At 42.0% G+C, this 27,796-nt stretch overlaps 1 protein-coding gene across 1 annotated transcript in view; it reads right to left on the bottom strand.

The window, feature by feature from the left end:
- The window catches only part of RSPO3 (R-spondin 3), an 87,306-nt gene that overhangs the window by 50,201 nt on the left and 9,309 nt on the right, over window positions 1-27,796 (bottom strand). The window lies entirely within an intron of this gene.

The following is a 27,796-nucleotide window of genomic DNA, read 5'->3' as shown; positions in this document are numbered from 1 at the left end:
CTAAGAGATTTGGGTTTTAGACTTGTAGACCAGTCCAAGAAATGTTCTTTTGTGAAACCACATGGCATCTGGTGCAATCTAATTCATTCCAAAGGCAAAACAGAAAGGGGGTGGGGGGAAAGAAAACCCATACTCCTCAGAGTTATCTTTATGAGCCAGAATAAAAGTAATGCAGGGCAGAGAGAGGTGCATCCACTAGAGGCAGGAGCATGCTCTCATCTCCCCTTCAGTCTGAACATAGGTTAGTTTGACCATTTACTAAAATCCTGCACCCTCAACGAAGGAACATGGGATGAAATATCCACCGTAGGTGAAGAGGCAGAGATTCAAATTCTGCCTCAAGCCCACCCACTTGTGTACTGAGGCAGAATCTGACCCTCTGTTTTTTAACTGCTTGTAAACTATTCAGCTTCTCTTCTTAGTTTAGAGCCTTTTTGCCTTTGAGGGCTCTTTTAGTGCAAGATGTTTGTTCAGATGATTATTCTGAGTATCATTAGCAAATAAAATCACTAAGATTTCCCTTTTTCATAGTATTTTCCAAAGCTGTACTCTGGAAACAGTGAGTTGAAATAATAGAGAGTTAAGGACAAGAAATTTAATCCTAATTTTAAATGATAAGTGGACATTTCAATATGCAGCAACTAAAACTTGAAAAACAAAAAAGATTTTTAAACTAGACAGATAACATTTGCAAACAAATTTTTACATCTTGCCCATAATTTGATTTGCCATTTGATTTTATAGATATATGGAATCTAGCAACCTCCACCCCCACCCCCTGATTAGATAGATAGAATTTGGGTGGGAGTATGGCCTAGTGATTGGAACAAAAGGCCAGAAGTTAGAATTTCTGTATTCTTTTCCTGTTCTCTGAGTTGATTTGGACTGTAGCCTGGGACAAATCAGTTAGTCTCTCTGCCCTTCCGTTTACTGAGCCTATCATCTTCAACTCCAAGATGTAAACGTAGAGACCAGCTCCTAAAATGGACATGCTGTAGAAGTGAGTCCCAATCCCCACTAAGGAGAATGGTTACTCATGGCTTCCTGGACCAATAATCTCTCATGTGAGGCAAATGTTAAATTTTATCAGTCACAAGTGATCCATAATGGACCAGATCCTGCATGAAGTCATAAAGCTAGAAGATTCTGTAAGATGGAATCCTCCATGTAGCTCTTCTCTAGAGAAGAGAATGAGCTCCATATAAACCAAACCTCAAACTTGACCACATCTGTGGAAACCCTAGTAACTCTTACTTGGAAAGGAGATGTAGTCACAAAAATAAAATAGTTCTGTTTGGAGATCCCCTTGTTCAAGATAAACTCTCTCCTTCCTCTCCACAATCCACAAGCAATTGAAGATTTCCTCCTAAAGAGGATGGGATAGGAGGGGTCTGTTCCTCAGAGTCAAAGGACTTGCTTGACTTTAGTCTTACTTCAGATCATTGCTGCCTTCCATGGTGCAAAGCATAGGGTGTACAGTCTCAAGACTACTAAAATAGTTTCACAAAGAGATCCCAAAAGGATGGGGGAAAATCTCCTCAGATACCTGTCTGGCTTGACAGAACATTTCCTCCCAAGAGGCATTCTGCATCTGAAGGCAAAGAAACCAACTGCTTTTGCACATCAAGCGTCAGCTGGTCCAAAGAGCAACAGAAACGTAAGTATGGGATTGCACCACAGCCTCGAAAAGTATCCATGACCATTTTATAGCGGTATCAACCAACAAGCAGGCCTTCATCACACATGGCCAAGAATTCACTGGGGAATGCCTCAGCATTATTAAATGCATCTGGCACAATGAGCCTGATCATTAGATATGCTGGCTGCCAGAAACATTCCCCCTCAATTTGGTTAGAAACAGGATCAACAGACTGTAAAACCTCAACAGGGGGGTGAAGAGAGTTTAATTCTATTGACTAGCATCTTCAGCACAGGAGAAATAATCCTCGAATCAGCCACAGGAACCACAAACGGCTCTCATTCCAGGGAGTTTTGTAAATAAACTGAAAAATGCTCTGCATGGAGATGGAATGAAAGTTGTTGAAGTTGTTGTTTTCCCATACACACTGCAAATCTCCATCAAAATTCAGGGATCTGGGAAATTCAGGCAGTGCAGGGGCTGAAGTAGATTGACAAGGTAAAGCTACATTACTAGATTAAGTAAAAGATTGTTCTGACAACCCAGGTCAAAAACCATCTTCCCTACATAAAGCAGTAATATTAGAAGAGTCCTTCAAATCACCCACAGATCTCACTGTCATAGGTAGCTGTATTTGTTTCCAAATCCCTATCTGACCCCTATCCCTCAAGAGAAGAGGGCCCATAAATCTTTCCTGAGCGTAACAGACTGCAGCTGGTCTATTACCTCCCCTTATTTCTAGATGGTCTATAATATAAAAGGCAGTGTGGAATGTATAAGCTATTATAATAAGGAAGACCCAGCAATTACATGACCAATGTCACCACCAGCCAAAATCCAGTCAGTTCATATCTCTCATCTACTAGTAGGGAAAGTGTTCATGCTAAGCAAGGTAAAAAAGAGGAAGGGAAAAATTTATGCAATGTATTTGTAGCCATGTTGGTCCTAGGACACTAGAGAAACATGGTGGATAAGATAATATCTTTTATTGGACCAACTTTTGTTGATGAGATACAAGCTTCCAAGCTTACACAGAGCCCTTCATCAGATCAGGGAAAAATGTAAGTCTTAATAGGCATCAAAATGACCGCCTTCGTATTCTGAGGGTGTCCCTTTAATGGCCTAATCCTGCAAGATGAAGATCCCTTTTTGGCCTTATGTAAGGGGACTGTTGCCCCCTTACTAACATTCAGTGGGGATGTTTTGGTTGGCTAGCTCCCAGTACTGAAAGGGGAAGGGTCTATGGGAAACCAGGACCCTGAGACTGCTGGTCCAGAAACAATGGGGAGAGGCCAATGCTCCAGGTCAGCCTGAATGACAGGGCGGGCAGGCTAATCAGGGAGTCAGGAGGCCAGGGAGGTCCCGTCCTCTGTGTGAGCTGGATTTGCCTGGGTCAGACAGAGTGGGGCCGAGCTAAGGAGAAAGCAGGGGCCCAAGCTAAGCTGGGGAGCAGAGCTGGGCCAGATCCAGAGGGACCAGAAAAGCAGCCTAGAGAGAGCAGACCCTGTCCTGGGAGCAGAGCTGCAGCCCCAAAGCCAGAGGCACAGCCCAGAGAGAGCAGACTTGCCCTGGGAGCAGAGCTGCAGCAACTAGAGCCAGAAAAGCAGCCAGAAAAGCAGCCCACGAAACAGGTCAGTGCTGGGAGCAGAGTCACAGAAGCAGCCTGAAGAGCAGACCTGTCCTGGGAGCAGAGCTGCAGCAACCAGAGCTAGAGGGGCCAGAAAAGCAGCCCAGGAAGCAGGTCAGTGCTGGGAGCACAGTCACAGAAGCAGCCTGCAGAGCAGCCCTGTCCTGGGAGCAGAGTTGCAGCAACCAGAGGCAGAGGGGCCAAAGAAGCAGCCCAGGGAGCTGGAGGCAGAGCAGCAGCAGCACTGAGACCGAGTGGTGGAGCTGGGGCTGAAGCAGTCCGGAGCTGGGTGTGGTGAGCAGCTGGGGAGAGCGAGGGGGACCCTGGGCAGCAGGCCCAGCACAGGGAGATGCCTCAGCCAAGAGGCTCTGCAGGCCAGGCTTGGATCGTAACCCCGACAGGGCGGGGGCGACACTGGGAAGAAGGGTCCTACCACTTAGAGCCTGAGAGCGTGTGGCCACCACCAGAGCAAGTGTTCAACCCACAGCATCCCTGCAGCACCGCCAGGGCCTGAGATGGCGGCCTGGGACTTACAAGGAACAGACTGTGAACTGCCCGGATATTCCAGAGACACTGTTTGTGATGTTCCCTGCCACAGAGCGGGTTGATGTGTTTCCTTTAACCTTTCCCATTTTTCCCTTATTCTTTTTAAAATTAATTGTTGATTAAATAACTTGTATTTGCTTTAACTTGTATGTAATGGTCAGTGGGTCAGAGAACTGCCTAGTGCAGAGAGAGTACCCCAGAGTGGGGACATCCTAGCCCCTGTCCTCGCTGACCACAGCAGAGTTGGGGGTCAAGCCCCCCAGGAATCCTGGGCCCAGCCTTGTTGGGGTTACGAGGACTCTGCCAGACAGGAGAGTGGAAAGGGAGTCCTCAAGGGCAGGGAGGCCACTGGGTAAAGGAAGTGGGAGCGAGGATTCAGATCCTTTCGCTAGCCCAATTCACCGGGGTAGTGCAGAAGCCAGGAAAGTTCCCCGCTTACACTAGGCCTGCAGCCTTGGGGATTTCCAGGCTGGAGCTCCCCAACTCCTCTGGCCTTCCCCCAGCCCTGCTCAACTCCAGGTACCTTCTCAAGCTCCCCAGCAGCCAGGCCCATCTCCCTCCACAGCTAGAGGAGACTGTCTGTTCCTGCCCCACTGCCCTCTTGTAAGGGCCAGCTGAGTCCTGGGGCATGGCCACAGCTGAGCCTGCTTCCCCCAATCAGCCTGGGAACTGCTTGCTCCCAGCCACAGCCCTCTCCTGGGCTGTTTTAAGCCCTTCAAGGCAGGAGCGGGTGACCACTCTGCTACACACCCTTACACAGTTCAAAGGTGCACATATAAAACTCAAAATGGACCACAGAATGCCATTTGGAGATGTGTCCCCCATCAATCCTCCTTCTGTCCCGGACAAAAGAGAAGGTTTATTTACCTCAACTATGCCTAAACATACTGTATATATACTCAAGACTGAATGTTTTTCTAAAAGATACGTGCTATTTCAAACAGGAATTCATACAGGGAAATCCTATGGCCTGTGTTATACAGGAGCTGATCACAATAGTTCCTTCTGGCCTTAGAACCTCTGAATCATAAATACACTTTTGGATTCTCTATGTGCCACTAACATTATGCCTGGTATTAAAGACTGCAATTCTGGGAAAGTACCTTTAAGTCAGTGGGGTTGCACAGGTAGAAATGAAAGCAGAGCCTGGCCCCGGAGCTCTGTTTCCTTGGCTGTGACTTTACCCCACTAGAGACTTTTATTGTTGAGTATTGCAGAGATGCTCATTTACTTGCAAGCTGTACAAGGATCACTCGGCTCAGCCTGTCAACATTACACAACTGTAGTAGCATTTGAAAGTTTCCCACATGGTCTTTTGAGACCAGAGCTTTTCTCTCTCCGTTTGTTTCACAAACCACAGAAAGAACAGCAGGAAATAACAGCTTTTACTTGACATGCTGGGGAATAGTGAGAAGGATATAAACAGCAAGAACCCATAGCCCCATATAAAAATTATGATTTTCTACTGCCTCATTTGCAATGTTAAAAAAATTAATGAGTCATGTAGTCAGCCAGCCCACTGTTTTGGCTTTACTCAACAGATGTGTTTTCTATCAATCACCTCTTCCCAATCCTGTGTGTAAATTCTGATCGGTAACCTGGATCAAATGTTTAAAGTGAATGGAATAGTGTTTTCTTGTGCAATAATATCCTTACAGGAGTAACATCCTTATAGGATATAGGTAAAAACATCTGTATACTTTCCATACATTATATAATTGTATAATATATAATAACTATCAGGAGTATGGCTCAGTTAGTGACACTCTCATCTTTGAAGAAGAAGATTATGGTTATGGGTTAAATTCATATCTCACTCTCACCAATGTAAATCAAAATAAATCTATTGTTTCTTCAATAGGGTTATCCTGGATTTACCACAGTATATAGTAAATCAGAATCTATCCCATGAATACATCAACCTTTGAATTTCTATGCCATGGGTGAGGGGTGGCCAAATTTACTAGCCCTCCGAGCCACATATGACAATCGTCAGAAGTTCAAGAGCTGGAGCACATCTACCGGGGCTCGGGGTGTCAGCCCTGCGGGAGGCGCCCGATAGCCCATGGAGCTTCAGCCATGCTCCTCCTGAAGCCACAAGCCCTGAGTCCCCCCTCCCCACAGGGCTGAAGCCCCAAGCCCCCCATTCCCACTGGGCAGAAACCCCTACCCCACCACGCTGCTGCAAGGGTTATTCTTCAGAAAAGGACTTGGGGATTACAGTGAACGAGAAGCTGGATATGAGTCAGCACTGTGCCCTTGTTGCCAAGAAGGCCAACGGCATATTGGGCTGTATTAGTAGGAGCATTGCCAGCAGATCGAGGGAAGTGATTATTCTCCTCTATTCGGCACTGGTGAGGCCACACCTGGAGTATTGTGTCCAGTTTTGGGCCCCCCCACTACAGAAGTGATGTGGACAAATTGGAGGGAGTCTAGCAGAGGGCAACAAAAATGATCAGGGGGCTGCGGCACATGACTTATGAGGAGAGGCTGAGGGAACTGGGGTTATTTAGTCTGCAGAAGAGATGCGTGAGGGGGGATTTGATAGCAGCCTTCAGCTACCTGAAGGGGGATTCCAAAGTGGATGGAGCTAGGCTGTTCTCAGTGGTGGCAGATGACAGAACAAGAAGCAGTGGTCTCCAGTTGCAATGGGGGAGGTCTAGGTTGGTTATTTGGAAACACTATTTCACTAGGAGGGTGGTACAGCACTGGAATAGGTTACTTATGGAAGTGGTGGAACCTCCATCCTTAGAGGTTTTTAAGGCCTGACAAAACCCTGGCTGGGATGATTTAGTTGGTGTTGGTCCTTCTTTGAGCAGGGGATTGGACTAGATGACCTCCTGAGGTCTCTTCCAGCCCTAATATTCTATGATTCTAAAGCAGAGGTCCCAAGCTCCCTCCGCCTCCCCCACATTTTGGTAGATGAAGAAAGGGTGGGTGCATGGAGGTAACAGTAAAAGAGCCGCATGTAGCTCACGAGCCACAGTTTGGCCACTCCTGTTCTATGCAGTGATGATTGTGTAATTCTAAGGGATAGTGTATTGTTAGATGTACGGTTAAACTGAGTTACTTTCTGTCTTAGGGGCAATTAACATCTCATCAAACTTTTCTGAAGCACAGGGGGAACATTCTAAATGTTGAGTCAACATTCCATCTTCCAGTGAATAAGTTCTAGTGACAAAGATTCCTCATTTCAACTACAGTACAACCTTGATTTTACAAACACCAATCTTACAAACAACCAGTTATAAAAATCAAGTGTTTCGGGGCTGGGGGAAAAAATCACATAACAAAAGTGATGCTGATGAAGAACAAGTTGAAATCCCTTCACAGTCTAATGTTTTCATTGCACTTCACATTGCTGTGCAGTAGTTTGTAAGACAAGAAAGCAGCGCCGCACCAAATTGCAGTTCATGCACTTTATCAACTGTAAATTGGAGATGTTCAATTTTATAAACTTTATGATAATATGAACACTTCAATCCCCAATTCGTAAAAGAGGGGTTCTACTGTATTGTTGAACATAAGCAGTTTAATGACTGCTTCACTTTTTACATGATCACATCTCTACCCGTCACTACACATACAGTATCTCATATTGGCTCCTCACATTCCACATTTAGATTGAGCTCCAGACCCTCACCTTCAAGGGTCTGAGCAAATCTATTCCAGCATACAACTCTGATTTCATCTCTTCATACTCTGTCATTTGCTCTGCCTCCTCGTCTGAAATACTTACTCTCTTTGTATCAAAGACTGGATGTTCTTCCAAAAGAAATATTCTCTAGTTCAGACAGGAATTAATTTAGGGGAATCCTATGGCCAGTATTATACAGGAGGTCAGACTAGATTATCGTCATGGTTCCCTTCTGGCCTTAGAATCTATGAATCTCATATTCTCTTCTCTGGGACTTCTATGTTGCCCCTTACAGTACTGTATAAGCAAAATTTTCTTGCTTCCTGTTCTGGCAGGAACCCACCCTTTCCTCATTCAGATTACTCCTCAACATACATTTTTCCACGAAGCCAATCACAGCATTTGTCCCCCATCCAGCGGTGTGGGATTAGTTATTTTTAAAACCACACACACACAGCCCACTGAAGCTCTATGTAATGTACCTGCCTTCTGGTCTTGCGCTTGATTGTTGTTCATTATGAGCTTGACCCAATGCTCATGGCAGCTGACTGCAAGACTCCCATTAACTTCAATGGGGCCAGAATTTCACCCCTTTTTTTAAATCAGCCATTTTAAAGTAGCCAGTAGTTTCCAATATAATTGTTTGACTTTGAATACCAACTCCATTAGCTAATCAATTTTGCTAGGTTTTAGTTATATGATGAATATGATTTAAATAATTTTTTTACTCATCTTAAATGTACTCAGTTCTGTTTTTCCAAATGTCTTGATCTTTTCATGAAGCAAATATGTTTGGCATTCACTTTGGGACTAGTTCCATCACTCTTTATGCACTATCTCTTGCCTTTGAGGTACGTGCCCTTCCCTCTCTCTCTCCCACTCACACATATACCTCTCTACATGAGAGAAATTTAGTATGTGAAGTACCATTTATTTCCCCTAAAATGATTGTAACACATCTATCACTGCACAAAACCATGCCAGATGGTTTACAATCACGCTAAAACACACTACTTGGAATACGTTTATTTTCAACAGAGCTGAATTCAGGGGGCGCTAGTTCCAATTCTATAGCTAAAGCTGAGTTCCGTTTTGCACTGAAAGCAAGGATTCAAATTCTTTGTTTTGTATGAAAAATACGGCATGTCATGTCCTCCCCAGACTTACAGCATTTACTCTTTGAGCCCAGAATCATCGCTCTGAGAATTTATAAGCAATTCTGTTTATTTTGTTTATTAATGAAAATGAATTAAAATGGGCTCTTAAGAAATTCAGCAGCTGTGTCCTTTTCTTTGTCCTGAATGATCTTAATGATAGAATGATGATGACATCAATTTTTCCATGTAGTTAACATTAACTGAAATATTATTCACAGGCTATATTTGAAGAAATTAAGTTGCAATTAAACTAAATGAGTAATGACTATTGTATCTAATTATTCTGATTATTGAAACAACAGAGTCAAGTAAACAGCTCAGACAACTCTTAAGTGGGGCCATTATAACACCAGAGGTTGCTAATTAAACCACCACTCTTCCTTTAAAACTAATTTGCATGCAACAATTCTGTTGGTTGGAGTGAGTCCGTGATATGAGGGGGACTGGGCACAAGTATCAAAAGTTCTCATTAGTAGACTACTGAGCCCAACTATTCTTCAAAGGTTTTGTGGCAGCATGCCAGCTTGGGCATTGGTACTTGAAAGACTCCTTGACTTTTGATGCCTCAGTGGCACCACTGCCAGGGGAACTGAAGGATGAGTGCTGGGAAGAATCTTAACGCACACACTCGGACGGCGCTCCTCTCACCCCCTTTCAGCACAGCTCTCTGAACCAACATCAGCTACAAAATAAGGACCAGATTCTCCAGTATACTTCAGCTTTTTTGTGCAACTCTGGCAATATGAAGCAACTGCACATACAATTTAATTGGTTAGTGTGCTTCCAAGGCTTTGCACTACTCTGGTATATTGGTAAGGCTGCCCTTAAGAGGGAAAAGTAGAGCTGTGCAGAGGATGAACATTTCAGTTCACAAAGGATTTCGAGATTTTGAAATCTGGCTTCATTCTGAATTATAACAAACCAAAACTTTCCAAAAAGAAAAGGAGCACTTGTGACACCTTAGAGACTAACCAATTTATTTGAGCATAAGCTTTCGTGAGCTACAGCTCACTTTTTCCAAATTCTCTATGAAGGACTTTTTTTTAAAAAAAGTTTGTTTCAGGTCGATTGAAATATTCTGGTTTTGATTATCTACCTTTTTGAAAAATTGTGTAATAATATATGATGCAAAAGAAAAATGAAACAAAAAGTCTTTTCAAAATAAAAAATCAAAACATTTCATTTTGACATTGTCAGAATTTTTTCTTTCGGTTTTTCTTCCAAAATGAAATTCTGGAAAAATTGACCCAATTCCAACGTATATTCTGACGAAATATGGTTCCATCAAAATTTCTCTGATCAGCTTTAATTAAAATTTTTTACATGATTTAAATTGATAATACATATCTTCAAATCATTAGAAGTATCACAAGCTAGAATTCTCCTTGGGTTCCTCGTTTAGAGTTCATGTATGACATTTTCAGTGATTCTTTTTAAAAAACAAGGAAAGTCAAAGAAAAAAATAATTAAAATGGAGTTAAGATTGTGAGTATTTATTGGTAACTCAGAGGTTTAAAAAAAATTACAAGGATATTGTAATCATACCACAACCAAGCATTACAAACCCAGGAAATTCAGAGTTAAGATTACACTTGAAGACATCAAAATATTTTAAGGTAAGAAATGCACAGTTAAGGCACCCAAATAACCCTAACTTTGCTTTATAGTAACACCATGAGGAGGAAAAATAGGAAAAAAAGCTATTGTGTCTTTAAGAATCAGTTTAAGTTCATCAGACCACAAACACTTAACTACCATGATCATTGTTCTATGCATTAGGCTCACGGTTTCCTAGAGGTGGCTGGATTTTATTTGTCAGATACGCTATTTAATTAATATTGCTGTTATACACCAAATAATATGTGACAAATAATTTTCTTGCCAAATTCAGCCAGCTGGCTAAAAGCTATTCATTTAATACATTATTTGACCAACAATAACAATATTTGTCAAATAATGTATCCAGAATTACACCAGTGTCACTAAGAACCAAGAGTTATAGTCTAACAGTGCTCATTTAGGGAAGTGCACATTTCAGAAACGTCTCTCCCTGCCCAAAATGCGTCAGATGGAATGGTCCATTAGATATTTCATAGCGTGAGATAAGAATTTTTTTCAGTTGATAGAATACTCAGCCAACTTCTAAAATATTCTTGGCACTTCTAAAGTATCCTAACAGGATGCTGTGGAGGAGCATTTTTTCTAATAGCAATGGTATGAGAAAAATTGGCACATTTGTCGTGCTGCAAAATAATTAATTTCAGAGAATGCAGAATGAATGATAGAAGTAGGCCACACAGAGTATTAGAATCACGTTCAATATAATGTAATTAACAATTAAATAGGGCTTTCGTGAAAACTGACCACCCCCCAGATATTATTAGAAAAACATTAAATCACAGCAGCTATTTTTAAAGTGTCCAACACGATGAATGTTTGGCAGCTTTACTGGTGGCCAGTGGCTTGCGGCAGTGCATTGGGCTGCCATGAGCCAGAGTTTGTATTTGAAATGACCGCAACATCTCCACTCTTAACACTGGGCTGCCACAGCCAAGCTGTATTTAGATGACACAGTCAGCACCAAGAACAAGAAAGAGGAAAGAAACAGAGGGGAAGTTGAACTGTGCCCGGCGATGTGGGCATTCCCTTTTGGTTGCTCCTGGAGCAGCCTTGGTGAAAGTGTCTGATGGGCTCATGCGTCTTGCCCTCCTGGGCAGATGAGCGTTCCATATGTGTTTTATAACCAAACTCCAATGGATAAAGCATTCACTGTAAGGAAGATTCTTGCACTTGGCAGGGAAGGAATTAGTGTCAAAATTTTCAAACTTAGGTGCCTAAAATTAGGCAACTAATCCCTTATTTAAACTCTTAAACAAGTAAGGGCTGAATCTTGTGGGAGTTGCAGTTGCTCAGGATCTCTGAAATTCAGGCCATTTAAGGAGTCTAATTATGAGATTAGGTGCCTAACGTTAGGCACCCAATTTTGAAAATTTTGGCCTTATCTTCTCAGTGCTTCAGTTTTTTCATCTTCAAAATAAGAATAACACCTGTCTGATACGAATGTTGTGATGCATAATACACTAATAACAGGTTCAATATGGATTTGAGTGCTTCATTTTAGGCTGTCTCATTTGAAAATTTTTACCCACATTTTCAAAAAGTGGCCTCTAATTTGGCAGACGCTATTTTTCACATGCAACTCGTTTCATGTGATCAGTCTCACTGATACAAAGATTTTCACATGTAAATTGGGTACTTTATGCACCCATCTCCCCTGCAGGAACATGCAGACATGTATACAGCAGTTGTGCATACAAAATTTTCATGCACAGAATTGAAGACCGGGTTGAGGCCAATTGAAAATTTAGCTCTTATTCATTTCTAAATTCTGCTTATGAGTGGAAAGTTTAGAACAGTGATTCTCAACCAGGGATGTGTGTACCTTGGGGGTATGCAGAGGTCTTCCAGGGGGTACGTCAACTCCTCTAGATCAGTATTTCTGAACTTTGGGGTTCCGACCCCCAGAGGGGGTCACGGGATGGATTTCGGGGGGTTGCAAATGTGGGGCCAGCATGAGGGGGTGGTAAGCAGGGCAACTGCCTGGGACCCTATGCCATAGGGGACCCCACAAAGCTAAGTTACGTGCTTCAGTCCCAGGTGATGTGACTCGGGCTTCAGGCTCCTGAGTCTGGAAAGACTAAGAACCAGTGGACTAGACTACTGGAAAACAGGCTGTTATGACTGGGCATACAGACAAAGGAATCTGTTCTGCCCTCTGCAAGGGGTGCTGCATTTCCTGTAAATTAAGCAAAAAGGATGGATAAATTACTCCAACAAGGAATGTACTCCTTGGGAATTGTCCCCAGCAAACTAGAACTGTGGTTGGTGAGCCAAGAGCAGCAGGGAAAAAGAAAAATAACAAAAAGGGTCCAAAATTTCAGGGATAGAGGAGGAATTTATAATCAAAAGGCCCCTCTCATTCCCTATGTTGAGTATCAACATTAGCCAGCCCAATATTAATTTATGCTGTAGTTACTGGGTTAAACATTAAAAACTTCCTTATGTCTGCTATCCCTTTTATATTTACAGGAGTTACCCTGGCCCCAATTCATACATGCTTAAATACATCCCTATTTACAGAAAAGTACTTCAGTATATGGTTAACTTCATGCATGTGTTCTAGTCCCTTGACTTCCATGAGACTTAAATATTTGCTCAAAATTAATTACATGCCTAAGTGCTTTCCTGAATAAGGGCCCCGTCCTTAAAACCAACACATTTTCTTAAACTGTAAGACAAACAACCAAACAAAATCCTTACATTGAATTTTCCTGCATATAAATGTAAAAACAATCTCCAAGCCCTTTAACTAGTTCAAAGACCAATTACAATGTATTTTTTAAAAGGACTTTGTGCAGAATGACCATCTTTTCAAAATGCTAAAAGGGGACACGTGCAGGAGCTCTGCCCCCTCCATGGCCTTGTCCCTGCTCCTCTTCTTCCCCCTGAGGCCCTGCCCCCTGTTCAGGACAAAAGCTGGAATCCAGCAGTGGTAAGAGCCACCCATGTGATTCCCATGTGAGAATCTCAGTTTGCTTTCTTTTTTTATAAAAAGAGGTTTCTAGTCTTAATGGTTGCAGAGGGGCAGGGCTTGACTCTTAATTTTTGAAATGCTTTGGTTTGGCAATACTGATGCCTAGGCCTCTTTGCTGAACAGACGATTATTTATATCATAAAAACACCACCAAATTTTTTTCCTACTTGAAACAACTAATTAATTTCACTAAAGAGTTACTGAACAACCTTCAGAGGGGTAAAGAATTGGATTACTCACAATTTTAGCTAGAATCAAACTGGTGACCTAGAACCATCCCTGAACCATCTCTTCTACCATACAACTGGTATTTTACTGTTTATTAATATTTTCAGAGGTAATCATCTTGCTTTTTCCCCATGCTAACAACAAGGTGGCAGAAAATTAACAACACAGATTAAATGAAAGTCAAACAGATTTGAGGCTGAATAATCAGGAAAACATATGTGAAGATATTTTTCATTCTCAGTTGACGAAAAAGAGTATAATAATCAAAATCCATATTGTGACCTGAAGTCTGCTTAAAAACATACAGTATAATATAACCCAATAATACTACTAATAATAATTAATAATCCAGATAAAACGTGCAAATCTCTAGGACCTTTTAACTGAGGTTTTCAAAGCACTTTACAATTATCAATTAAGTTTAGAATTGGGATGCATAATTAATCGTTGTAAAGTGCTTCCTCTCCCAAGTTTGTGTACTGTTAAAGACCTATTGCATTCACCCAAGAGGTAGGTGAAGTATTTCTTATTTCTTGGGTGAATGCATGAGCTCTTTAAAAGTATACTAGGTTGTGAAAGGAAGTAAACTCTGAATGCAGCTGAAACTGCAGGTGGAATTTTAGGGAGAACTAGTGCAACCAGATTGAATTGAACTTTGCACAGACCACTATGGCCAAAACTCCTACTCTTATTTAAAAAGCCATGGGATTGTTAACATCCACAAGTGATCAGGCTTTGATCACGCAGTGATCACTTGCTTTTACAGCTCAGCTGAAAGACAGACCTCCAGCAGGACAATGCCCCATACAGAGACATTACATCAGTACTAAGGCCAGGTGTACACTAAAAACTGAAGTTGACCCACTTACTTTGCTTGGAGTGGGGGGGGCTGTGAAAAATTTCGTGCCCTGAGTGCCGTAGTCAGGTCGACCAACTCCCCTGTGTAGATGCAGCTAAGTTGATAGAAGAATTCTTCCATTGACGTAGCTACCGCCTCTCAGGAAGGGGATTAACTATAGCTATGGGAGAACCCCTCTCATTGCTTTAGTGAATGTCGACAGCGAACTGTTACAGCAGTACTTGCGGCACCCTAGAGACTAACAAATTTCAATATATTTGTTAGTCTCTAAGGTGCCACAAGTTCTCCTTTTCTTTTTGAGAATACAGACTAACACGGCTGCTACTCTGAAACCTGTTACAGCAGTGTTTCTAATTAAAGACTGATCTCAGAAGGGTAAATGCCACCTATTGAATCACCAACATCACTGTTTTCAGCACATTGGCATTCACTGAAGATCTTCCATCTGAGTACCGACATAGTATGGTCCTGCTTAACTTGTGAGAACCTAGCAGCAGGTGGCATAGCCATTAGGATGGTAGAAGTGTGCTGGAAAGTTAGAATAGGCTGCTTTTTTCTACGCTGCCAAAGCAGGGAGCAAGTCTTAGCCATGCACATTCCATTTATATCAGATGTAACTGTTTGGCTGATAGCCCTCACAATACTTTGAAAATGTTGGAATTCGTTTCTTCTACGTGTAAACAACATAGGCCTGATTCTTTTCTAAGTTATACCATATCAGAAACAACTCCATTAAAGTCAATGGAGTTACGCCTGCGTAAAGCTAGCATGAGATTAGGATCTTCATACCCCATGTGTATCAAAAAAGTGGAGCACATTAAAATGTGGACCCAGGTTAATATTCTGTGTTTTCTCCAAAATCAATTCCAGTATGAAATGAACCCTTGCACACATCCTTTCCTTTGCCATTAAACCTATTATACTCTAGGCCGTGTAAAACTCAAGGTCTATAAGTACCTACTCAAGGAGAAAACATAGCTTACTAGAAGGCCATTCAATCGAGCAAAAACACACATAACAAAATCTAATGTTCAGAAGTTGAAGTCAGCAAAGTTCAAAATGTATATAAGATGTAAATTTTGAATAGTGAAGGTTATTAATCATTGAAACAGATTGCCAAGGGAAGTAGTAACTTCTCAACCACTTGGAGTCTCTAACTCAAGACTGGATGACTTTCTAAAAGTATGCTCTAGTTCAACCATAAATTATTGAGCTAGATGCAAGAATCGTTGGGTGAGGTCCTATGGCCTGTGTTATGCAGGAGTTCAGACTAGAAGATCACAGTGATCTCTTAGGGCCTTAAAATCTATGCAATATATAGAACAACTGTGAGCTCTTTGACGCTATGCAGAATAATTTAGAGACATTGAAAGCAATGGTGTTATTTCTGTTTTCAGTAACATAATCCTTACGGTCCCTTTAGACATAGTCAGATGTTGTTCCCCAACATAATTCATTTGGCTGGAGCTACTATACACTGATGAGTCAATGGATGGCATTAGCACTTTTCATGGGAGAGCATCAGCAGTATTATGGTCTCGTCGCTAACAGTGAGCTTTTTGATGCTCATCAGTCTGACTCTGAGGACCAATAGAAAAGAGAAAGAAATAATTTTGGATAAAAGCAAATACATTTGTGTAGAACAAGGGTGGGGGGGTCTCAAAAATCAGGTTAGAAACCACCCTTTTGATTTCACATAATTTTTCTCTTGTTGGTCTAACCAACTGCTCTGAAGCAATTCAACAGACTTTCCTTCCTGTTGCATGAAATTATTGGCACAACAAAAGAAAAATGAAAACTACATATTTTTTCCAGATACAGACCATCTGTCCATACAGTTGTTCAGTATCACACATCTGCTATGCAGTTTGCTCCTTTTTCACACCATGTAAGTTTGCTGCATTAATTAATGAGTGCCTTATTTAAGGGAATGTAAAGCTGCTTTGTATAGGTGGAATGGAAACAGTGAAAGTCCTCCTGTCCTTTCAAAAGGCAGAAGGAAAAACTTTTTCAAGTTAAGAGCCTAAAAGCCATAGCATCCATCTTTCACATATAGCTCTTCTTCACATGTCTGTTGTTCCTTTTCACCTTGGCACTAGAAATCTTTTTCTTTTAAGTAGTGTCTGCATAAGGAAAAGGTTTAGTGAGTTTGATGCACAGCTGACTTGTCCAAACAAGAAATCAGCATATCCCTTCAGTAGATCTAACTTCAATTTTCTGGACTTTCTTTCCATAGAGTTTTTGCATCTCTTTCAGGCGATTGCTAGTGTAATGGAAATGCAAGTCTGGATTCTTTGCTACCCTATACCTTGTGTAGTCATTGACACCTGTGCAAAATGCTACCATTCTGAACTGGGAGTGTTTTACACCCACTTTGCATGCACCTTATGTAGGTGTAAATAAAAGCACAAGATAAAAGGCAGAGGTAGAGAAAATCACTGAAAAAAATCCCTTTAGTTTTCACTGCAGAATCATGACGGGGGGGGGGGGGGGGGGGGGGAGGGGTACTGGTCCACTAGGTGATCTCTGCTAAGATGTGGTCCTCATGATTAGAAGGTTTAAGATCTAAAGGAATGAGTGCAGACCTCCCAACAGTCCCGTATTTCATGGGACTATCCTGCTTTGACCCCCAAGCCTCCCGTCTCTGTTGCAGCAGAACATTTCTCGCATTGAGGGCTGCCTGGGGGGTAGGAGGGAGAGGCAGTTTGCCCCAGGCCCCCTCATTTGAGAGGCCCCCAAATCAGTTGTGGGTGCAGTGCCACTCAAGTGTGGCTCATCTGTCCCTCTGTTTCCATTTACAGAGGGACAGATGGGCCAGACTTGAGTGGCAAGCATCCAGGAACTAGGTGCTCTAGAATTCCAAACCGCTCTTTCCTCTTCCTTACTTTGGGACCTTAAGCAAGTTGCTTAGGCCCATACTTTCAACTTTAGGCCCCTAGATCCATATTTAGGGCCAAATTAGTCAATAGTGTAAACTGGAACAATTCCATTGAAGTCAATGGAGTTGCACCAAATTACAGCAGTAGTGAATTTGTTCCTAAGGGCACGTCTTCACTGGTAACGTTAAAGCCCTGCCGCAGCACGAGTGCCGGTGCACTGTCTACACTGGCACTTTACAGCGCTGAAACTTGCAGTGCTCAGGGGGGTGTTTTTTCACACCCCTGAGCGAGAAAGGTGCAGAGCTGTAAAATGCCCTTAGTTACATCAATAAGCCATTGATTCTCAGAGGCGCTGAGCACTGCAGCTCTTCTTGACTTCAGCAAGGGTTGTAAGTACTCAGCATCTCTGAAAATTAGGCCACTCTCATTTGTAAACGTTGGTCTTAGACGTTAACCTCCCTGCCTCAGTTTCCCCATCTGTCAAACGGCAATAATATCTTCTTACCAATCTGCCATGAGGGTAATTAGAGAAATAATTAATTGATATTTGGATAGGATATTTTGAAAATATGAAATTCTACGTATGTACCAATTATTATTATAAGTTATTATTATAAATTATAAAACTACCAGTAACACTAAGGATGTTTGTGTTACCAAATTCAACCTTAAATAATACATTAATTTGACTATGCTACAAAAAATAATATATTAAAAAAAATACATCTCTCCAGAATGACGTAGTCTTTGCCTAACTTGCTGCTGAAAGATCACCTTAGTTTGATAGATTCCAAGGCCAGAAGGGACCATTCTGGTCATACAATCTGACCTCCTAGAAAACACAGACCATAGAACGTCCCCAGATAATTCCTAGAGCAGATCTTTTAGAAAAACATCCAATCTTGATTTTAAAATAGTCACTGAGGGAGAATCCACCATGACCCCTCATAAGTTGTTCCAACGGATAATTACTCTTACTGTTAAAAACATACACCTTATTTCCATTGGATCACTAGTTCAGACAGGAAACTATTTCCATTGACAGCAATTCAAAATTTTGGTTAAAAATTGCACCAACATTTTTAATGTTGACATTTTATGACTAGCTATATGTGACCCCAATTCCCCTTTTGCACTTTTCAACCCAATCCCCGCCAATGTATCTATTCCCCAGATTGAGAACCCATCCTCACCCAATCCCCGCCAATGTATCTATTCCCCAGATTGAGAACCCATCCTCTTCCCATGTAACTTCTTCACACTCAGAACCACGCCCTGGGCTCTGTACCCTTCCTGCCTGATAATCACAGACCCCAAATACACCACCCACCCACATACAGGCCACCTGGCTTAGAAAACCTATCTCCAAGCTCAAAACCCTTCCCCTCAAAACTCTTCCCCTCATTCCAACACCCCCACCAGGCTCAGAAATTTCCCTTACTTGTTGCTGGGTATGATAATACAGGAGCAGGGGCAGCAGGAAACATCTCAGACAACCCTCTGCTCTCCCTGTGTGGAGCTAGTCCTACAGAAACCCTTGCCACTCTAGACCTCTTCCCTCTGCCACCTAAAGTCTGGGAACCAGAAGGCCCACCAGAGGTAGCTCCAATCCCACCAGGCATTTCCTCAGTGTCAGCAGGTGGTATTGCACCCTGCAATACCTCAGCCACACTACATAGTTGTGACATCAGCCCTGATTCAGCAAAATACTTACAGCATATGCCTAACTTTAAACATGTGAATGGTTCCAATGAAGTCAAAGAGATTACTCACATGCTTAAAGTCAAGCACATGCTTAAGCAACTTGCTGCAGGTCCTTCACTGGCGGGGGGTTTTGCCCCATTAGCCCCATTTACTCAGTGCCCAGCATAGACAAAACTGAAGTAACCGTTGTATTCCTCTTCACCCCCACTGCCTGACACCCTCCTGACAACCTTCTTCTGTCAGAGAGGAGGGCAAGGGACTTCTTTTGAAAGCCCACCTTTAAGTTTTGACCTGCTGAGGATGGTTCAGAACATTTCCTTAAGAGAGGGAGGAGTCCCATGAAAAGAGAGAGCAGCCTGCCTCTTGACACCTCCATACTATGATGATAGGAGCACTAGAAATAACTTACATAGATTATTTCTGAGTACCTGACCTTGAAAGGCAGATAGCCTAGGTCAGCTACAGGCCTTCCAACCTTGGAAACGTGAGACACTGTACATAGCACTGCCACCTTCTGCAAGCTTTACTATACACATCTCCTCTGAATGGAGCACTACCAAGAAAATTATGACCCAATAGTGAATGACAGTGTCACACAGTGCAAGGAACTGAGAAAGGGGAGGTTCCCAATGAAAACTAAAACCACCGAGTGAGGAGTACAATACTGTAAACCTGGGGCCCAATCCTACCGTCCTTCTTTATTCAGTGTTTTACTTAGTCTTTACTCAGGCAAACTCTCATTGATTTCAAGCTGAGGTAAGAAACTGAGTAAAGACCACAGAATCAGGATCAAAACCTTTCACTATTTGAGATAACTAAATTCTGCAATGATATAGAAATATAATATGCATGATGTTCATCCTCTTCACAGAGTCCTGGGTATATTTTCAGCTACTAAATTCCCCAGTGTAATGGGCCTATGGATCTTCACAAATGCCATATCACTCACAAATCAGTCTCTCCTCTCACCTCCAAATTGGCTCCAGTGTGGTGAAGACCCTGTAAATGTTACCACTACAGAGCCTTACTTGCGTCCTGAGGCCACTTATGCCATTAACCACTTCACCATCTATAATATCGGAGCACACCGTAAACACTTCAAACACTGTTCAAACAGGAAAGCATGGAATATGATACAAGTAGTGAGTTCCACCAGATTAGTGATCCTAAGGCACAGACCTTGCTGACAGAGTAATTATTTTATGTTTTAATGTGTGACATTAAGATATGGTATTTTTGTTCATGCAAAAACTTTTTTTGCCCTTTATTTTTCACAGATACTGACCATATAAAGAAAAAATCCAACCCGGGACTGTGAGACCTTTGTACAAGAATATATTTTCAGCTTGATATATATCATTTTAAAATGTACTGGTTGGTGTACTTCCTTAGCATGATCTGCCAGTTACTATCTAGGAAGATCTCCAAACATTGTGTACACACATTACAGAATGCTGTCTCTGCACTGATTATTTATAACGATAACACAGTGAAGCTCAAATTACACTTCATTCTGGCTCCTGCCTTCTATCTTGTCTTTTTCTATGTGGAGTGTTGAGGTACACCACATATAAGTTTGTACAGTGCCTACGGCTACAAACATTAATAAGAGCTATCACTTAGGAACAGTTACTTACACTTTGTTTAATCTCTAATGGAAAGGATTCTTCTAAATATTTACAGCAGAACAGTTGTCAGAATGAGTGCTGGAAATCACTGGCATTTTCCCAGAGGGGAAAAAAAAGGAAGGGAAAAAATACGGCTTTGTTGCTACACTCTTATGTTGATCTTAATATTTCAGGGTCTGCCTTCTGTAACACGGTGGGATTGCATAACAAAAAGGTACTTCTAGAATAAGAGTCATTCACGTACAGTGGTTGAGAACCACTTTTGTATTTTACCCTTGTAAAAACTTCGCTCTCACTGCTAATCTTAAGGGAAGTGATTGTTTGTTTTGCAGACCCTGAAGTAAATAAACTGTATGTAAGGAAGGCAGCTGCTGCAAGAGATGGGAGAACGCCAAACAATTGTGGATGTTTACTTAAGGCCCAGGCCTGCAAGGTGCTGAGTGCCCTGAATTTACCATTGACTTCACTGAACTCTCCCGAGGTGCTTGCTACTTTGCAGGATTGGCCCCTTGGGTCTTAGGCCTCGATCCTGCACACAGTTATGCACATGATTCACTTTATTCCCAGGAACAATCTCAGAGAGTCCTTGGGACTACTCACATGGCTAAAGATACACACTAAGCCCACTAAAGTCAAAACAAAGACGTCAGTGGATTTTGGATCAGTCCCTTGCAAAAGTGTTTGCAGGGTCAGGGCCTTGCTTGGGTAAAATTTTCATTAATTTCAAACTGGGAATTTTGCTTGAATAAGGATCTGGGGATTTGTCCTGTTAACTCAAAGCAGAGGAGAGCCCTGCTCTAATATCTATTATTTGTAGGATTTGCCCTTGTTATAAGACGTGCGTGCCAACGGGGGGGCGTGGGGGTTGTATGCATGCGTGTGCATGTGTGAGAGAGAGAAATCTCACTGCCCGAAACGGTGCTGCCAAGATAAACGTTGGAGCATTTTATAAATTAACTCTGTTCTGCATGTTTATTTTCCTTTCGGAGGTTCTAAAAGGAGACTGTTGAACTCGTCTTATTAGTAGCAGCACATTTTTTAGAGGGAAAAAAAGTGAGTGCTCTGTGCTGGAAAGTATTTGCTAGTTTCAGCTGAAAGTATTCTTCCTTTCTGACCTGGCATATTAGATAGGGTTTATATTTCTGACCTGACATTCGACAGTTGAGATTTATTCTTCTATATTAACTTTACTGTGCTTGCAGGCTATTCATTTATATCATGGGGAATATATTTACGGAAGAAGCAAAGAAAGTGCACTAAAGGTAGTAAAATATGTATAGGAGATTCCCATGAACTGGTGAAAACGGTGGTTCACCTGGCAGCTGGCTCCCTTCTTCTTCTTCTTCTTCCTCTTCTTCTTTGTTATTTCAATTTTAGAATTTGAAACTTTGAAGTCTGTTTCAATGGTGAATAACTTAAAAGCATCCAGACAACTCTATTATATCTGTATGTATGCTGGGATGGCATGAATGCTCTCAGGGTTCTGCGGCAATGACCCAGGCATAAGGAATATTGGAGCTGGTTCTGCTCTCACTCTGGCCAGTGTAAATCAGGCGTAACTCCACTGAAGCCATAAAGACTGGTGTAAGTGAGAGAAGAATCAGAATTACAGTTTTTTATATCCAAAGACAATTTGTTAATGTCTAGCTTACTTTAAAAGGAGAACCACAGACACTCATGGAAACCTGGATGCACATGGACAGAAAGTTGGAAAGTTGAAGGCCTTCCCCAGCTCCCACTGTAGCCAGCAACAAAATGCCAATAGGAACAAAAATAGTCCCTATAATTGTTTGAAGCCAAAGGACCAGATGGCTCAGTGAATAGGTAATAGGAGCTGATGACTTTTACCAATAAATCGCCAGTTGAAATCCAGCCCTGGTTGGTTTTGACTTCAGAGTTCTGTCATCTGATATTTGTTTAGATGTGTCCACCCTATAAAAACTGCTCTGAGAACTGGCAACCCTGCTGGCTGCCTCAGCAAGAGGCCAAGGACTGAATGGGTTGGAGTCTCAACTACCCCCTCATCAGTACAGGCTACCTAGAAGAAAGTGGAGAAACACTGACAGTATATACTGAATACAGTACTTGCTTCCTGCTGAGAACGAGAGGAATTTCATTTCAGTGGCTTCAAAACTAACACACTTCTCCAGTAAATTCACATGCACGGAACATGTTATATTTTAATGCTCCATAGCAGGCCAAGAAAGGGAGGTGGCTTTTTCCTTTAATGGACGCTATTCAGTTGCAGTTATGATAGAGAATAGAGATGTGCACAAAGTGTGGAAAAAAGATGGCTAGCTACACTGAAGTCAGCAGTCTGGGCACTGAGGTGTTCTGTGGTACTGGCTGGGGATGGTGCGGGAATTTGGAGTGGTTATGGAGTGGGCACGCCTCGAGACAATTTTCACAGCTCTGAGTTACAGTATTAACCAACGGACTTTCTACCCTGCTCCTGGAGAGCAACAGAGACAGTGGTCTCCGGCTCAGTGGTCCCTGCTGGGCTCAGTGATATGGCGGTCCATGATGGGGCAATACCTCAGAGGGAAGGACACTCATGGATATTAGTTAACAGAAAAGAATCATCAGTGAACTCAGGATCACCTGTTCTGGGAGGAGGGCGGTACTGGGTATTTAAGAAAGCATGGTGGTTTGATAGGGAATTTTTAAAATAATTTAAAATGTTTAAAGAAATAGACACTCTCAAGCTGAGCATATTATTATTTAGCCTAAGTATCAGTGTAATTGCTGCTCCCATCCTCTCTTCCTCCCTCCCTCCCCACTTCTCCTGTTTGGTACATGTACCTTGTCCTTTAGTCAGCCTCAGCCCTCAAACATGCACGTGGGCAACCTTACACACTTGGCTGCTGGTAGATCCCAGGACAGGAGGTCAAAAGATTTTTCTTGCTCTGGGAACATCAGCACTCTCTGAAACAGTCACCAAATTCAACACATGTAAATTACTGGGGGCAGGGGAAAGCCTGGATGCTAATTAGGACTGGGAAGGTGGCAAAGTGAGAAAATGTGAGACATCAGAGAGTCTGCTGTAGTCATCAACACTGTGCTGTGTGGGCAAGGTGAGAAATTATAGCAGGAGGAAAGCAACACAAGTGTTGCTCCCACCCTATTTAATGACAATTTGCAGAAGTCTTATTTACAAATGACTGTTGTGGGTGGATACTCTCCCTCCCTTTACTAGCACCTTTCTCAAAGGAAATACAGACTGCATACATTGCTGCTCTTCCCGCCACTGAGTGTGAACAAAAATCCCCCAGCAATAATCATGCTTTTTAATTTATGAGGGTTCATGTCACTGGTAATGTCTGAACACTAGGGCGGGACACTGATCTCATGCAGGTTTTTTTACTGGTATAGCTCCATGGATTTCAATGGAGCTACTTGCTTCTGGACTCAAGTGTATCTGAGAGCAGCATCAGGCTCTTCAGCTTTGTGAAGTAATTCACCCTAATCCAGTCCCTATGAAAGTCAATGGTCAACAGTGAACTCTAATGAAAGACCACATTTTAATCAGGCACATGTCCAGAATGGTCTTGCTATGTTAATGAAGATTATTTAGTGAAAAATGGGGTTCTTTTTCTGATTTGCAATTAGAATGTTGGAATACGCATTTTAAGAGTCCTATTCTCCCTCAGGAATACACCATAATTACTGTTAACGTCAGTGAACATGCTGCATGGGTATCATTGGGGGAAATGCAGCCTCTACCTCCTTAGCATCACTGATAACCACATTTCCCCACTCCTTAGACCATCCAAAGGCAGGTAACGTTACCTTACTCCCTGTCAATCTGACCACATCATCAGCACTGTGGCAAACATCTTATGGTAGGCTCAACGTTTTCAACAGTGAAAGCCAGTGCATGCTGAATGAGGCAGGGCTCCAGACAATGTGCCCTCAAAATCTCAGATTAATCTACTTAATTTGGGCTCTGTTGTGGCTTATCTTGAGGCTGGAGTGAGTGGCCCTGCTCCAGTGGGAGCCAGGGTAAGAACTGTGCTTCAGGAAGAGATGTGTGGTCTCTGCACCACATCTTGACAGAGTATGGTATATAGCTCTCTCTGTGGCTAGCCAACACTGCTGACACAAATGGGAACAGGACTATCTTTTCCCTGCCACACTGTACCCACTTGTGCAGGCCTTGAACTCTAGATACTTTTGTGGTCATCTGTGTAACCAATCCTTGCCTAGGGAGGAGATACAGGAGAATCCTTGAGACCTCCTTCCAACCCTTTCTACACTTCCTACCACAATCTGGCCCTTGAAGAGATCACACAACTGTGATATGCTCAAATATAATTTGGGTCTCTGTTGCACTATTGGCTGAGATCCCAGCTCATCCATTCTGTTATGGGACAATGTATGTTGTTCTGAGATATTCAATACTTAAGAAAAAAAAAATTAAAGGGACACTTCTCTATGATAAACTGAAATGAAGGGGTCAAATACTCTCAAATCCCATTAATTTCACTGGGAAATGAGGTCACTTAGCAGTGTTGGACCCTTAGTCTTTTCCCTAAGTGAATAGTGTAATTGAAAGAAGCGTGTGATTCCTACAGAGAGAGCAGCATTACATAGTGCGTTGAATGTATGATTACAGTTGGGTGAATGATTCAGAGCGGACAATTTATCCTGTGACATTTTCTGTTCATGAACAGTTGAGGAATAGTTAGCAATTTGCTTATATTTATTCTTTAGTCAAAATTGTTTGTCACTTTCTTTAGCAAATCATTTGTGGCCAGCAAATCCTTCATGAATGGTTTGCTGCGAATATTTAAAAACAGCATCATATTGGTTAATTACTTACACCATGTGGTATTGTTTTAGTTCCCTCGATGGATGACTTAAATAACATATCTAACCAGGGCCTCAGGTCTCACACACACTTGGCCGTAACACAGCATGAACTACAAATTTTACAACATAGAATTCTATATTCACTTCTGACTATATTGGAGCAGCTGAGCTTAAAATTCACTTTTCACAAGTATTAACACTAGCAAAGCTAGCTTGCGAGAGCATTCATGGAACATGAACACAAAGCCGGCACGACTAAAGACAAAGCCAATTCATTTCAAATTGCAAACAAATGTTTGCAGAAACAGTCTTTGTTTCCCTTCCCGTCCTTTGTCAGTCTTGTTTGTTTAGATTTTAAGTTCTTCAGGGTGGGGACTGTCTCTTATGTGGGTGTACTGCATTTAGCACAAAGAGGGATGGTCTCAGTTGTGGCCTCTCGATGCTACTCTGATATTAATATTTATTGCAATAGTCACGCTGATCTAGTAATGCTGCTGTTTAGCAAATGCATATACAAATATTTCCCTCCAACTCTCATGTTAAATAAATATCCTGTGGCCTCCTTTAGTTCTATATTGAGGATGTAGAATAATATCCTATTCAGCAATGTAATATGAAAAAAAAAAAAAAGTAAACCTCCTTTCTTCAATAGCCTAGAAAAAGTTTAGGAACAACTTGCCAGTACTGATCTTTGTAACCTCAGTGAACAAGCAATGCAATAATGCAGTCAAGTGTGTGTGGGAGGCACGCTGTGCAGACACTGGCTGATTTTCCTCCCTCTGTTTGAACTGGTATGAATCAAAAATGTTGTTATTAGAGTAAACTATCATCAATCTGGTTGGGATTACTGGGTGTGCCAATAACACACATAAACTTTATAAACATATTAATGTGTCATGTTTTACCAGCTTTGTTTTGTGTTGATATTTTATGTGAGCGTCAAGGGGCATACTACAGGTATTGCTATACCAGCTGGTTACTCCTACATCTCTGGTTTGCATTTTCATCCAGTTACAGCTATACACTTAAAACAGGGCCTGATCTTGCAGGGTTGTCTGAGATTACACTGTCGTAAAAATGTTTCAGTCCTACCTATATTGCAGCTTCATCACTGCTACCGCCAGGAGAGCTGCACCACTCATGAATCATGATAATGAAGCTTGCAGGGCCTTGTGTGGGTGACAGAGGGGCAAATGAAAGAAAGAGTTTTAGAGTATGTCTGCACTGCAACTGTGGCTGGCCTGTGTCTGCTAACTAAAGGGCTATTTAATTGCAGTGTAGATGTTTCAGAGTAACAGCCATGTTAGTCTGTGTTCGCAAAAAGAAAAGGAGGACTTGTGGCACCTTAGAGACTAACCAATTTATTTGAGCATAAGCTTTCGTGAGCTACAGCTCACTTCATCCGATGCATCCGATGAAGTGAGCTGTAGCTCACGAAAGCTTATGCTCAAATAAATTGGTTAGTCTCTAAGGTGCCACAAGTACTCCTTTTCTTTTAGTGTAGATGTTCCGGCACAGGCTGCAGCCCAAGCTCTGGGATACTCCTACCTCGCAGGATCCCAGAGGCCAGACTCCAGCACAAGCCCAAATAACTACAACAGAATTAAACAGCCCCTTAGCCTGAGCCACGTGAGCTAGAGTCAACTGGCATGGGCCAGCTGCAGGTTTTTAATTGCAGTGTAGACATATCTTATGTCTTGACAAAGGATTTGTGCTATTCCCAAAGTTCCTACCTTGTGTTTGTCACATCCTCATCCAGCTTTTTCCTGTCCTCAGCAGCTGCCTTAGTGGAAGATTACTACAGCTTTCTTTAGTCACTAGTGCCCACTCCCTAGAGAGATCTATTCTCTAGGTGTTTCTAACCTGGCATATGCTGGGAAGCCATGGAAATCACATATGTCTGTATTCATGAGATTTCCAGCCCAACTGGTAGACCAAAGGGATTCACCCATCACTATTCTAGACCAAACCTATAAGCTATTTTATTTTACAGCGCCCAAGAATCTTCTGTGCATGCATAGAATATGTCAAGAGTCAGGGCCCCTGTCTAAGAGATCTTTCAAGTCTAAATATAAATCATGACAATGGGTGAGGGGGACAAACAATAGGGTGAGGCTGAGTGGGAGGAGGGTGAAGTTTATAGCTATATGTTAACACTATTTAGTTTAGACACATCTTTCAGGGTTTTATTTTAATTTTCTAAATGTAAATATATATTTTTTTCAGTTGTCACCAACCATTATTTTGTTCAGTGAGTCTGTAACATACCAAGTAACAATGCTACTATGGAGACCAGGATGGGTTCAGTCAACCCAAGTCAATAGGAAAATTCTGATTAACTTCATTGGTGCTGCAGTCTCAGTCTCCTTGGTAGTGATATTGTTCTGCATGACTGGAGGGGCTTAAATGATGATGCTCCTTAGTTTGATGTGTGTTATTTTTAATCACAAAAAGTAGTAATGAAATGCACCAGATAAAAAATATAT

This window comes from Chelonia mydas, chromosome 3, assembly GCF_015237465.2.
Source record: "Chelonia mydas isolate rCheMyd1 chromosome 3, rCheMyd1.pri.v2, whole genome shotgun sequence".
NCBI lineage: Eukaryota > Metazoa > Chordata > Testudines > Cheloniidae > Chelonia > Chelonia mydas.
Note: the sequence above shows the minus strand (reverse complement) of the source record. Positions and strands in the feature narration are given on the sequence as shown.